The sequence below is a fragment of the Amblyomma maculatum genome, chromosome 6 (genome assembly GCF_055883805.1).
Source record: "Amblyomma maculatum isolate TAMU_Amacu chromosome 6, ASM5588380v1, whole genome shotgun sequence".
Classification (NCBI taxonomy): domain Eukaryota; kingdom Metazoa; phylum Arthropoda; class Arachnida; order Ixodida; family Ixodidae; genus Amblyomma; species Amblyomma maculatum.
The window spans coordinates 173,832,093-173,844,831 of record NC_139349.1 but is presented as its reverse complement, the minus strand read 5'-3'; the positions used below and the strand labels follow the sequence as shown (position 1 = coordinate 173,844,831).

Sequence of the window (12,739 nt, the reverse complement as noted above, 5' to 3'; positions counted from 1 at the left end):
GGCACGACCTGGACGCCAGTGTGCGCTGAGAGCGCGGGCCGTTCCGCCTTTTGCGCCCCGAACACGACGCAGGGAACGGGCGCAGATATCGTCTGGCTGCCGCTACTTGACCCACTTTGCCGAATTATCCTCTTGAAGGCGATGATCGTCGGCACCGTTCCTCGCCGCTGCTGTCATTTCTCCCCTCCGCGTTTGTTGAATTCGATTAGCGCGAAGGGTAGGCTCGCGCACGTGAGGGCAGCAGGGTGAACTACATATTGGGGCAGGCGGATGGCAGCCGTTTCCAGGTAGCGGCCAGAAATCAATCGACTCGATAGCGCCTCGGCGGCGGAGGAAGGGAGGGAGGATGTAGAGGAGGAGGAGCGCGTGTCCTTCCGGCGTTGGCGATGACGCGGTCGCGGCGACCTTGCAGCGTCGCTGGAGATCAAGGCTGCGCGTCCAAGGTGAAGCGCGCTGAGGGCGAGGGACGCCCTCCGCCGGCGGCCTCGGCCGCTGACGTCGTTGACGCTGCGCAGTCGTCGGAGGCGCTGCACTGCGTTTCACTCACTCCGTGCTCCTCTGTGCCTCGCGTTTGGCTTCGCTGCCAGGCATCGGTACCGTGTGGCGAGGCTCGGCAACAGCGCTGAAGCCCATTGCGTAAACAGGCGCGGCTAGCGGCCCGTCTCGCCTCCAAATGGCTTGGAAAAGTCAGATTTCGGCACCTCGCGTCCCAGAAGCCGGGCTTGAAAGGCTGGTCCGACCAAACTTCTCTAGAAACCGTGCTTGTGGGTTGCGATGGGGATGCATTGTTTTGTGCTGGTCTATTTTTTTTTTTTCACCCATTTTTTAGCGGATTGTCATGTTTTCTTGTTCTATGAAAAAAGGTGGTAAAGAAGGGGGGGGGGGGGGGGGGGGCGTGAAGGACGCGTGCCATGCTCTCTCGACGTATCGGCGGCGGCCGGGGCAATACTGGCATGAAGCTCCCACGGGCAGTCTCTGATCGATGCCACCGAACTTTGAAGAGAGCGTTCTGTCGAGCACATCGCGGCGTCCCCTGTTCGTTGGCCTCGCTGCACTTCTCTCAATAATTCCGAGCAGGTTATGAACGCAAGGGCGTCGTCGGGGTAGCTGTAGATAAATGTTGACTATTATTCTTCCGCTATTGCACTTTCTCACAACCTGTTGCATTGGTGCGGAGGACCCGAGTACCTCCACAAGTGCGCTGTGCGCCAGCAATGCCGGCAGCGTAGGTCTGAGTTTCGCTCCGCTGCCGAGTGGCGAAGTGTATCGCGCAACTCGGTCACTTTTGCGACATGAATGGTGTGCAAGACCGAAGACGCGTAGTACGGTGCGACAAAGCGCTTCACTTCGGCTTGTACGGTCTCTGCGCACGTGGCCTGCTTTTTACCGACCCTCTTTCGAGCCATAAGCAGTCGGGCTCGTTGCGGAGTTGAAGCTGGCGAGCGGCGGCCAATGTGCTCCTGTAACAAGGAGCCCACCTAGTGATTGTGCCAGAGGCGGCCCCGACTACCTCAAACTTCCTCGTTGCAACACGCCTGAAATAAAGTTTTTTCGAGACAGAGACGGGGGTTCCAGGCAGGCTGTTAGCATATTATTACCACTTAAAAAGGCGCTCGTCTTTGTGTGTATGTGTGTGTGAGAGAGAAAAGGGGTAGATGGTAGAGGGGGAGTACATCATCTTGTATTTGAAGCAGCTGATCCCTTTAGAGTGTGCTGAATTGAATTACTACAGTGTAAAGCCTTTCTCAAAAGTTTAGAGCCCAGGGGGTCTACTTCTGAGCCATGTTTCCAAACTTGCTGAAAACAAGATTTTTCGTCCTACCCTCTCCAATGGCTTCCACGATTGTTAAAGAAGCCATAATACATGGCTTAAAACAAACCCTCTGGGCTCTAAACGAACAAATAGTGCGGGCAGCATACCGGCAGATGGATGCAGGTGAATAATTTCGGGATGTCTGATACGGAAGGGACGACAAAACATAACACTTGTTGCAGTAGTCAGCTTGTGTTGGCTCGCAAGCATGATGAAAGTAGTCTAACGGATCATTCGACGATAATTTTTCGTTTCTACGAATCTCGGCAATACTAATGAAAGCAGTCGTTTATTCATGACGATAAAGCAGTAATTTATTCATGACGAAACTAAACACTTCGCTAAGTGTTGCGTCCAACATGCGCGTGCTGCTTGAAATTTTGCAGCCACTATCAGGAGCACATAGAAAAAAAAATACAACGGAGTGGAAGCAAACATCGTAGATTCACATAAGCATTCACACGAGGTTTTCAGTCAAAAAGGAAAGAAAACGTATGCGTATTGCTGTGCGCAGTGTATGTTCCTGGCGATTATTTATGGTGTTTCCTGCCGCTGGTCGAACGCATCGCCTGTAGACATACGTGCCCCCTAAAATTATCCCCCTAGCTGTACTGCAGACCAGCTCTTGCAACGAGTTCGAACCCTGGGTGGGTCGGTGGCATGCATTGCCGTGTACGCTGAATTTTGCGGCATGTGGAAAGTGCGGTACGTTCTTCCCAAGGGTGGGTGCCTCTGTATTGAATTCAGCCTACAATGGAAAACGGGAAGACGAAACGTCATCGTATAACGGTTGCTCGCTGTGACTATCAAAAGCGTCGTGCGACATGTGTGCAACACGTGCGACCTGATGACGTCATTACGGATCCCCTCATTCGAAGATAAACAAGCGACCTCTAATGCGCGACAAAGAGCAGATCTCTTCGTGCCTTTGTTGTGGTAAAGGAAAACACAGCTGTGGGATTGAAGCGAATCGAGCAGTGCAGTCGAGCTTGACTCAGCCGAGGTCGATGTTTACTGCCTGGAGTGTATGACACATGTGGGCCCCGGTAATAAGGGCACAGAGTGTGTCAGCTTCCCGAGAAGACATATTTGCTGTTGGCGGAGAGATGTCTTACTTTGACCAGCTTTGAGTGTATTATCATAAGGGCAGGCAGTTTCAGTCGAATCCAGTTCACATTATTCCTGCCTCGTTGAAATTTGCAACATCGATACTGCTGTTTGAAGGGGTCCTCGTCCCACTTACTCTGTGCAGCTGAAGAAGCTGCCGTCTAACAACGCTGCTTACAATCAGTTTCGGGGCTCTCTCGAGATATATCCCTGCCTTGACTTCCTTCTTCCTCATCTGGCATTTGACGTGCTTATTAGGCCAAAAGCCTTACTTGCGAGTATCGTCCGTGGGTTGTGGCAACCGAAATTACACCACGTGATTTCCTATCAGAATTGTGACGCAGCGGTTGGTTGTGCTGTGTTCAGGGCGGTGGTATACAACTTCACTTCCAATCTATAGCAAGGAGAGCAGCTTGGGCAAGTTGGTTATCCATTTGTGACACAGCGCCTGTGTCTTATCTCTTTGCTACGCGTTGTTTTGTCACCATCTAGCAAGTAGGAGGCTAGTCTGCGTGGAGTTTCGAACCAGCAAGCAGTGTTGCCATTTTAGAGGATTTCCTGCTAAATTTAGCGTTTGTTTTTTTTTTTTTTTTGTCTTGCCGGGAAAAATTTGCATCTAGCGGGTAGAGGTGTTTTCAGCGGATTACAAATATTTATCTGGCGGGTCCCGTTGTTTTGGTGGATTTCAGGTTTTACAGTGAATTTTTAGTGGATGTTAAGTTCTGTCATTCGTCTCTGCTTAAAATATGCCTGCAGGTTATGTGCGGAGAACTGTGGGGGTGATCTCACACAGCGACAGCAGTCTGGTCGTCCGTGATGTGGTTAATTTCGTTGGCGATGGCGTTATATGATACGCTTCGAGGTATTGATGATCTTCGCAGCTGGTCTGCATGTGGCTGCTCTAGGGTGACAAATAATCCCATCCAATTGACCCGTCCGTAGAACCTGCGAGGCGCCGCGACTCAACGCGGAAGTTGAAAGATAGTGTAGCCAGCTGAACTTCCTGCTGTTACCTAGCAGTGTGATTGGTATCCTTGCAATTGTCATTTCCAAGTGCTTAAAATAAATCTGTAAAATTTTGCATATTGCCGTTTTAAACAATTTATTCCGCATTATCCTTAAGAACGGTAGCCTCGCGGCCTATTTTTGACACTTTTTCTTGCACGAGTATTAACTGCAGGGAAGAACTCTCGTTGAAAGGCACGAACAGCGCTGTCTAGTGCGAACTGCCACGGGTGCTTGCAGTGAATGATGGGCTATATATATATATATGTATATATATACTTTTTCTTCTACTTTGTGTCTAATTATCTTTCCCCTTAACAGATTACATTACTAATTTCTGTGATTATCCAAGTAAACATAAAAAAAAAAAAGACATGAGGTACCATCCGCAACGCTTTCCTTGGCTTCGCCGACTGTTGGCTTCTTTCCTTCACACATATATATATATATATATATATATATATATATATATATATATATATATATATATATATATATATATGGGATACAATTTTCCAGCTTTTCTGCTGGAGGCTGCTAATGGAGCACGCACCAGCAGAGGCTAGCTATTTACGACGGCGGTCGACATTCTGGTTTCGTTTTTTATTAACCTGTTCTGCTGAAGGCTGTGACAAAGGAGGATAAATTTTAGAAGGATGTTTTGTTGGGCTAGTTGATGCAGCATCGCCGCCTCTGTGTGCCTATATAATGTATGTTTCCCTTCAATAAACGATCAGTTGTCAGTGAGCGCTTGTCCGTGTCCTCTTGTATGTGAATGTGTTGTCAGCGCTTCGTCCATTAAAGAAAAAGAAAAAAAGATAAATTTCCATCTATTTATAAGTCTTACAGAGGTTTCACTGCACGTATTTTCACATCTAGCACCGCAGTACATATTAGTGGTAATTTTTGTGGGTTTTTATTTTCTTTCAAAGTATTTAGCGGATTTTTTACGGATTTTGAGACTGCAGTTTTGGCGGAATGCAAGACAACAGAGGTGGCAACACTGCCGGCAACTTATGCCGTTCGTTGCAAGTGCAGGTGTTCCGCCAATGAATGAGACTGACGTCTTTCCTTTACCTAAAACCGAAACAACTATATAATGACGTTTAACACTTTGTCAGACTCTGAAGTGAAACGCAGATTCTTTATTTACTTTTCTTTCTGTTTAGCGTTGTGCCACATGTCGCACGCTGCAGTAAGCCGCATGGACTGTCCCCTTCGCTTCAAATTTAGCACGTTTCGTTGTGAATTTCTGCCCCTTGACCCGATCGTAACGTGGCTCACGCTCTCAATTGCTGCCTCTCTGTTTTCCAGCCCGGGGTCCTGGCATGCGAGCTCTCTTAATCCGCCTGTGCAGAGCCTGCTGACCTTGCTGGGTAGACGGAACAAACGTAAGTGCGTGTGTGCGCACGCCAGCGTGTCGCTTTTCTTTTTTTTTTTTTATCGTCAGTAAGACATTATTTCCTGCGCTGAAGGGGCGCGCCTTTTGCTTAGTCGCGTCTCCCACATGGAAATGTCGCGAGAACAGCGCCGGTCGTCATCACTTCTGCCGGCGAACCACAGCCGATGCTGGCTAACCATAACGTGTGCGCACTTGATCGCATATACCCTTGGGTGGTCACATTGATCAGGAGTGGTCTGGTGTGCCTGCTTCTGTGTGTACTCGCGGTGGAAGAATATAGTGAATTGTAGCAGTTCCAGATCTAGCATTCTTTTTTTTTTTATTTTACACGGGGCTATGCGCACCTAGTTTCATTTGCCGATTTCCCTGTGAATTTGTGGGTCCGAGGTATGCACAGGCAAAAAGGGGAATATCCGATGCGCTTGGTAATTTTGCTGCATTGGTGTCTGAAGTTGTTTCATCGTTCACGGAATCTCGAGGAAAACGAGACTTATTCGAGAGCGCGTATTGTATTCTGCGCTCGGGAAAGTGGGCTCCGAGAGGCATGGTTTAATGTTTCGACCTACCATACACCAAACGCGTGTGTGGACGACGACGCACCGTGCCAGTCCGGCACTCATTGCGCATGCGCAGTCTTTAAGCAGCTTTCGTCTACTCGCTAGACTGCAGCGATCCACGTGTTCCATTTTCATACCCCACCGCACTGCATACGACCTTCGCGACTCGTCCCTGCTCCGGTTTTCATTGCCATGCGCTCTTGGCGTTTTGTTTTGCTCCGTCCGTGGGATGCTGGACACGTGAGCGAATGCTTGGACCGCGCGTACTTCCGTTTGTTGCCGAGTTCTTTCTTCTGCCGCTTCTCCCTCCCCATCCTTTTTTTTCTTTTGTTATCACGTGAGTGCCGAAAGTTTCCCTTCGTTTCTCGCACTGGCTGGTAGATATAACGGGGTGAGTCGGTCGACCTTGACCTTCACCTAGCCGCGCGACGAGCACTTTGCTTTCGGGACGGCGCGGCGCCTCAACGACGCCAAGCGCCGCCCTGCGTGGCGTGTTTGCGGAGAAGCGGGGGAAGACCTTGGCGAGGCGGACTTCGGCGCCAAGTTGTGCGCAGAATAGCGAGGAACTACCGCCAAGTGTGTGACACGAGGCTTCTTTCCCGCCGCTTGGCACGGCCGTCCTCTGCCGATGCTGCGCGAACCTTGGAAGCGGCGCCCGTCGCAAATTGATGGGACGAGAAGACGCCTTGCTGCTACCGCTAGGTGCCTTAATTGTACTCGACACGCTTGTCGGTGGATTGACCAAGCAAGCGTTAAAAGACGACGGGCTGGTGCGCATACATTCCGAAGTTTATTTGACCACAAACGAAGTACAAAGTTTCATGTGAGGTATGGTCGGGAAGGCGTTTCAAAGAAGCCCGCAATTGAATTTTAATATTATAGGTTTTATGATATATATATATATATATATATATATATATATATATATATATATATATATATATATATATCATAAAACCTATAATATTAAAATTCAATTGCGGGCTTCCTTGAAATATATATATATATATTATAAAGTGCTTCTTCCATACAGTTTACGAAATCTTGCCGCGCTCGACTTTAGAACTGCACCACAAGTGGACAAAACTAGTGGAGCAACAGCGCGAAGGGTAATAGCGTTGTACAAAATCCTGCCAGGATTTCGTAAAACGCTATCAGCCGTCGCACTGTGGCTCCGCTAGTTGGCAAGATTTCACCTTTCGTGCTGTAGCTCCGCTAGTTTTGTCCACTTCTGGTGCAGTTCGCAAAATCGTGCACGGCAAGTGTAACGGGGTCAATTAAGATTGGCTACCTTGTGGCTCACGTGTCACGTGACCTGCACCTAAATACTTGTCACTGTTGAAACTCATGATCGACGTTTAAACCGAAAATGCGCCGTTGTCACCTTTTAGGAGTGAGTGGCTGTGGCGCCTAGCATTGCGATCAGTGACCTCCCGCCCCGGGAAAGAAAAGAAATTTTGTCGACGCGCCGTAGTTTACTTGCAAAGTATGCCGTTTATATTTGAGTATTTGCTTTGGAGTTTTGTACTTTTAATGTAGCTTAGCAAGATACGTTTTCATCTAAAGCGAAGTCCTTTTCCATTGAAGCGCGACAACAATCTGTTCTCTGTATCCCTGTAACATTTGCAGGTATTCGCAACAATCGAACCAGTCGGGCTTTTATTCTTTCTTTGACCCATGCACGAGATACTTTTGAAATCGCTTATTGGTAATGTAGTGTAGCCATACTTCGGGGTGCATGATTAAGTCCTTATGGACGTTATCGCAGAAGTACACGATTAACGTAGCGGCGCTTAACCGAGCCCCATTGACCGTGCACAAAAAGCGCACTTCTGCGCGTCCTGCCCGCAGTGCTACCTGCACGGTTTTGCTTAGACAGCACGTGAGGCTCTGGATGTGTGTACGATGTGCGACCAACCGAACCGTGCCTGTCAGCGTGCCAATCAGTGTCACCTTCTCTCAGCGGTACACAGTGGCCGCTCGGAGAGTAGTACTTTCCTTTTCGCGAGCACGCAGACAGCCATCAGGTTTGTGGGTCACGAGGAAAAGCTGCCACGGCCGCCTCGGTCCGAGCCGTTTCCCTTGTTCGGCCCCGAGCGCGGATCGGGATTGCCGGAAATGCGCCTCTTGTGCGCAGTACTCGAATGAGATTTAATCGAACCCCTCCGCGCGAAGAGTGCTTGTCGAAGGTGGCTTTCCCCGTTTGTACGGCCCCGCTGAGCGTGCCAACGTTGTTCTTTAGAACCGTTGGCTGTTGCAGAGAGCTTCTTGATTCTCGCTGCTCCGGTTCGGCCTGGTTTTGATTGGATTCACGGAAGGTGGCTAGTATGAGTGTGTTGGCCCGTTTTAATTGAGTCGGTCCGGTAAACTAACTCGGCGAGAACTCTTCGCCAACTAGGAAACACGCGGCGCTGCAACTTCTCGAGGGCATTTTGTTGTCCCCCTGTCCGCGCTTTCCGCGTGCGACTCGGGGTAGAGTTCATATACAGTCACTCAAGCTCGTGGGGAATGAGCGCCAGCTCCTGGCTTGGCACCAAATAGTCAGGCATTCACGTCGTCGTTATGGTTCGAAGTGAAGGGATTAGCGAGCGACTCATCACTTCCGCGTCGACCTGGAAGGTGTCGCGATATACATAGCGTAAGCACGCCGGTTTGCTCAAGGAATGCCTATATCTAGGAGCTACTTCTAGGAGCACCATCCCGTAAACCTGAGGCAGAACTACGGGGCAAAGTGCCAAGAAGTACGGGCACACAATGCGGAGACGAATGCACCGACTTCGGCCGTTTTCCCCGTAGGTACTTTTCCCAGCATAGTCATCGCGCTGTCAATGCAGCGGGTTTCCCCTGCCTACTTGCGTGCAGTGAGGGGAAGCTGACACCTCAACCTGAACGGTGTAGGTCGCATTGCTGGACGGATTGTGACTTGTCGGACGGCTGCTGTCAGGGTCGTTCTGCGCTAGCGGCTTTGCTGACGCGCACCGGTAGGCGGATGGGAAGAGTCGGCTTCTGTCTCGGCCATTTTCCAGCCGAGGGAATGCTTTCGACTGTTTTGCCTTCCTGGGTGGCGCTGTGCAGGTCACTTTACTGTGCGCGTGCTGCCTTTTTCGGTGCCTGCTGGCTGACGCCGATTGCTCCTAGCTAGCTGACTCTCTCACGCGTGCGATGTGTGTGAGCGTGTCCGAAACTTGCATTTCACCATTGCCGAATGATGTAGCGCAGGCTGCGTACTTCCTGCCCAAAGCAGCGCATTGGCCCAGTGTTGAGAGTGACGCTCGAGTAGACGCTGTTCCCGTCTACTCGCTTCATCTGTTGCGCTGTGTGTTCAAGAAACGTTGCACCAACTTTCCCTTTCATTCCCAATGCACTGCAATATAGGGACGGAGTTTTTTTTTAGCGACAGCTTAATAATACAGCTCGTTCGCCCGAAAAGCCGTCGTTGTAGTCGTCGGCACCGCAAAGAATCGAGGGCTGCGTAAAAAAGAATTGTATCATGGTGCAAGTAATAGATTGACTGGTGTGTGATAGACGATGACGAGATTATGAAATCATTCTAATTTGATTGATGAATTATCATTGTATTCAATGCAGTTGATTAATTAGAGATATGAAAAATTGGAAAAAGGGGGATCAAATGTGTCAAAATCTTTAGTATGGAAACCCAATGATTGCTGATGCAAAGTATCTGCTTATGAAAAATGAAATATAAAAAGTTAAAAAAAACCATCGTGTGTGTGTGTGAGATCGAGAAACGCTTTTGCGTCATACCCTTAACGGTGGTCCCCTGACGTTGCATCGAACGCAATCAGCACGTTCCGCTGAAAGCGCGCGGGACGCATCAAATGTCAAGCAGGGGCGTCCGAGCTTACCGGTGATGTAATCGCCCGGCAGGCTGTAAGAGAAAAAATACATATAAAAACTGAGGACACATGGTCCTTTTGTGTGAAACAACTATCGCATCATGCCCTTTACAGTGGAGCTTAAGTGTCCCCCTTAATTTTTTGCCGTTGATGCCATGGATGGGCTTCCCGCAGACAAACCAGGCTGGCAAGATGTTTAACGCGATCTACCACTGCGCGCAGAAAATATTTTCTCGTTCGCGTTGTGCGCCGGTGGTGGCAAAACTACGTCACCGTAGAGAAGTCAGTGTATGTGTGACCATGTCGCAAGAGTGGATGCGTCCGTTGTGTGTCCTGCGCGTACTCTTCGCCGCCGATTTCCATGCTCTGCAACATCGAAAAACAGTTTTGCCGTTCCCCGCTGGCCAAAGTGTGGACTTCACGTTTCAAATATTTCGCTGTTTGATTTTTGGAAAGTCAAAGTGGCAATAAAGAAATAAAGCCGCGGTGGCTCAATGGTAAGACGATCGACTAATGTATCCGAGTACCCGGGTTCGATCCCGACCGCCGGCGACTGCGTTTCAATGGAGACGAAACGGAGAGGCGCCTGTGTGCCTCTCGGCACACTTTAAAGAACCCTAGGTGGTCGAAATTTCCGGAGTCCTCCACTACGGCGTCTATCATAGCCTGGGTCGCTTTGGGACGTGAAACCTTCACAAACCAACCAGCGCTTTCCGGCTGCGATATTGAATTTTATCTCCGCTGGAAGCTGCCCCATAGAATATGACCATATTGCTTTTGCGTCGAACCTGTATACAGGCCTCGCCGGTTGAAACTGTCTGGCGAGTGTTCCATTTTTTTTTTCCATCGACAGAGAGTGGTGTCAAGGTACCTTTTTTAACGCGATAGCGTTAAGGGAAGGGCCCCGTGTCGCAGAAAAGTCGGTGTCGTCGTCGGCGGCCGCCGTCCCGCGTCGTCCGGCGTTGGCCGTGAGCGGAAAATCCAGAAGCATTAATAAATAAAAACGAGTAGGAAAAATCGCCTACCTGAGGAATCAAACGTGGGTCTCCGGTGTGCGAGAAAAGCACGCTAACCACTCCGCCACGCCAGCTAGATGGTTTGAAATGGACAAAGGCGCGTCTGTTGATTGCGGTGTTTTCTCAGAAATGTCCCTTAGAGAAGTTGGTTGGTTTGTAGGGTTTAACGTCCCAAAGCGACTCAGGCTATGAGAGACGCCGTAGTGGAGGACTCCGGAAATTTCGACCACCTGGGGTTCTTTAACGTGCACTAACAACAGCACACGGGCGCCTTGCTTTTCGCCCCCATCGAAAAGTGGCCGCCGAGGCCGGGATTCGATCCCGCGTCCTTGGGAACAGTAGTCGAGCGCCGTGACCACTGCGCCACTCCGGCGGGGTCCTTAGACAAGTGTATTGTGGCGTATAATAATAATTATGAGCACGTAAATTACAGAATTACAGAACACGCAGTTAAGCGAGTGGCAAATTACTTTTCCGCTGTACTTCCTCTTCGCTTGGCGTGCACGTAGCGCCATCATGCGTGTGGCGCACGGAATAAGATAACAGGGCATGGCCTCCGAGATCTTCATCGCGCCGGCTCAGACAGGCAACGATGTTGCCGACTAACTACGACTGCAACTTGAGGCCCGCGCGTTTCGGCAAGGTGGCTGGCAGCGTTTCTACTGCTTCTACGTCCCGGGAGGATTAATAAATAAAAAGGAGTATGGTCTTGGTCTTTCAGTGCTGCGACTATGAGAGCAATGACTTAAAGGTGAGGCGCCGTGTCTCACAGTGTCAATGAACTAATGAACCGCGCACTCACCAAAGTGAGAGAGGAAGTAAAGGGAGGAAGGAAGGGAAGAGGATTTAGCGCTGCACTTCGTTCACTGGCGCGGCAGACGTGTACATTGTAATGACCTAATTCGGCGCCTTTGCTTCCTCATGCTCATTGTTGGGGGCACCAAAGTTTCGGGATTCAGTTTGTCGCGCTGGGCGTCCGGGTGCCGCCGTGGAAACGTGTGGCAGCCGCTGCGTTCTGCGTGAGCAGAGTGGTACGGTAGTCTTGTGGGTGTTTTCTCCCGAACGTGCGTTCAGCCGATGAGGCAGGAGGAGAGGGCGATGGCAGGCTGTGACTAGCGAATAACCAGCCGATGATGGGCAACATTCGCGGACGTCATGTATCGCCGTCGTGGGCCCAGCCAGGCTTGAAGGCCATCCCGCCGTCTCGAAGGCACCCGCGCAGTGAGGTGACGTACTGGGTTCGCGTTCCGGGCCGCTCGCCACGCGACAGCTGGTCGCTCGCAGTCTCTGCCTTATCGCTGTTTGCGGATGCGGGGCGCGCCTGTTGGGGGCGACGAACCTGCGGTGCGGGCGACGCTCCGGAGTTGCGAGGGGAGGGGTGTTAGTACAAGCGTGTTGTCGGGCGCAGAGTGAAACGCAATAGCAGAGGTGGCCTCTCGGCCGTGGTACACCGCACTCGTATATTACTCCCCCCACTGTAGAAGCGGGTACAGCTGCCGCGCTGCTGTTCTCCTGGGACACGATGCAGCTGCGTTCATTCTCCGTTTGCCCACGACAGGCTTGGCCGCGAGTCTCGAGGATTGCGATCTTTTCTGCGTCATGTTCGAGTTGTGTGCACAGTGAACAGGGGGGCCTGGTCGCAGCGGAGGCATATACTGGTGCTGCCGTACACCCGTCAACACGGGTACGCGTACCTTCTGCGCGCATTGCGTGATATATATATATATTTGTGCGGTACTGCATGTTCGTGTGTGTTGGCCCCGTTCTCGAGAAAATCCGACGTGTCAGCGAGCGAAAACATTAGTTGTGATTCAGCTCATGTTAATCGAGGCTACCGAAAGCTAGGGAGCTATGGTTACGCTTGGAATCGGCGGTGGCTTAGCTCAGCTGGGCCAGGATATACGTAGCGGAAGCATGTGTGCTTGACGCTGGGCTGCCAACTCCAATCCAATATAATGCCATCCAGTCCAGTCTAATATAAT

The 12,739-nt window shown here is 50.5% G+C and overlaps 1 protein-coding gene across 3 annotated transcripts in view; it reads left to right on the top strand.

The window, feature by feature from the left end:
• The window catches only part of LOC146187428 (uncharacterized), a 148,514-nt gene that overhangs the window by 50,049 nt on the left and 85,726 nt on the right, over positions 1-12,739 (top strand). For all 3 annotated transcript variants that reach the window (XM_084607685.1, XM_084607684.1, XM_084607683.1), the window contains one exon: positions 5,240-5,316. The gene's annotated coding sequence lies outside the window, so the exon portion shown is untranslated. The remainder of the gene's footprint in view (positions 1-5,239; positions 5,317-12,739) is intronic.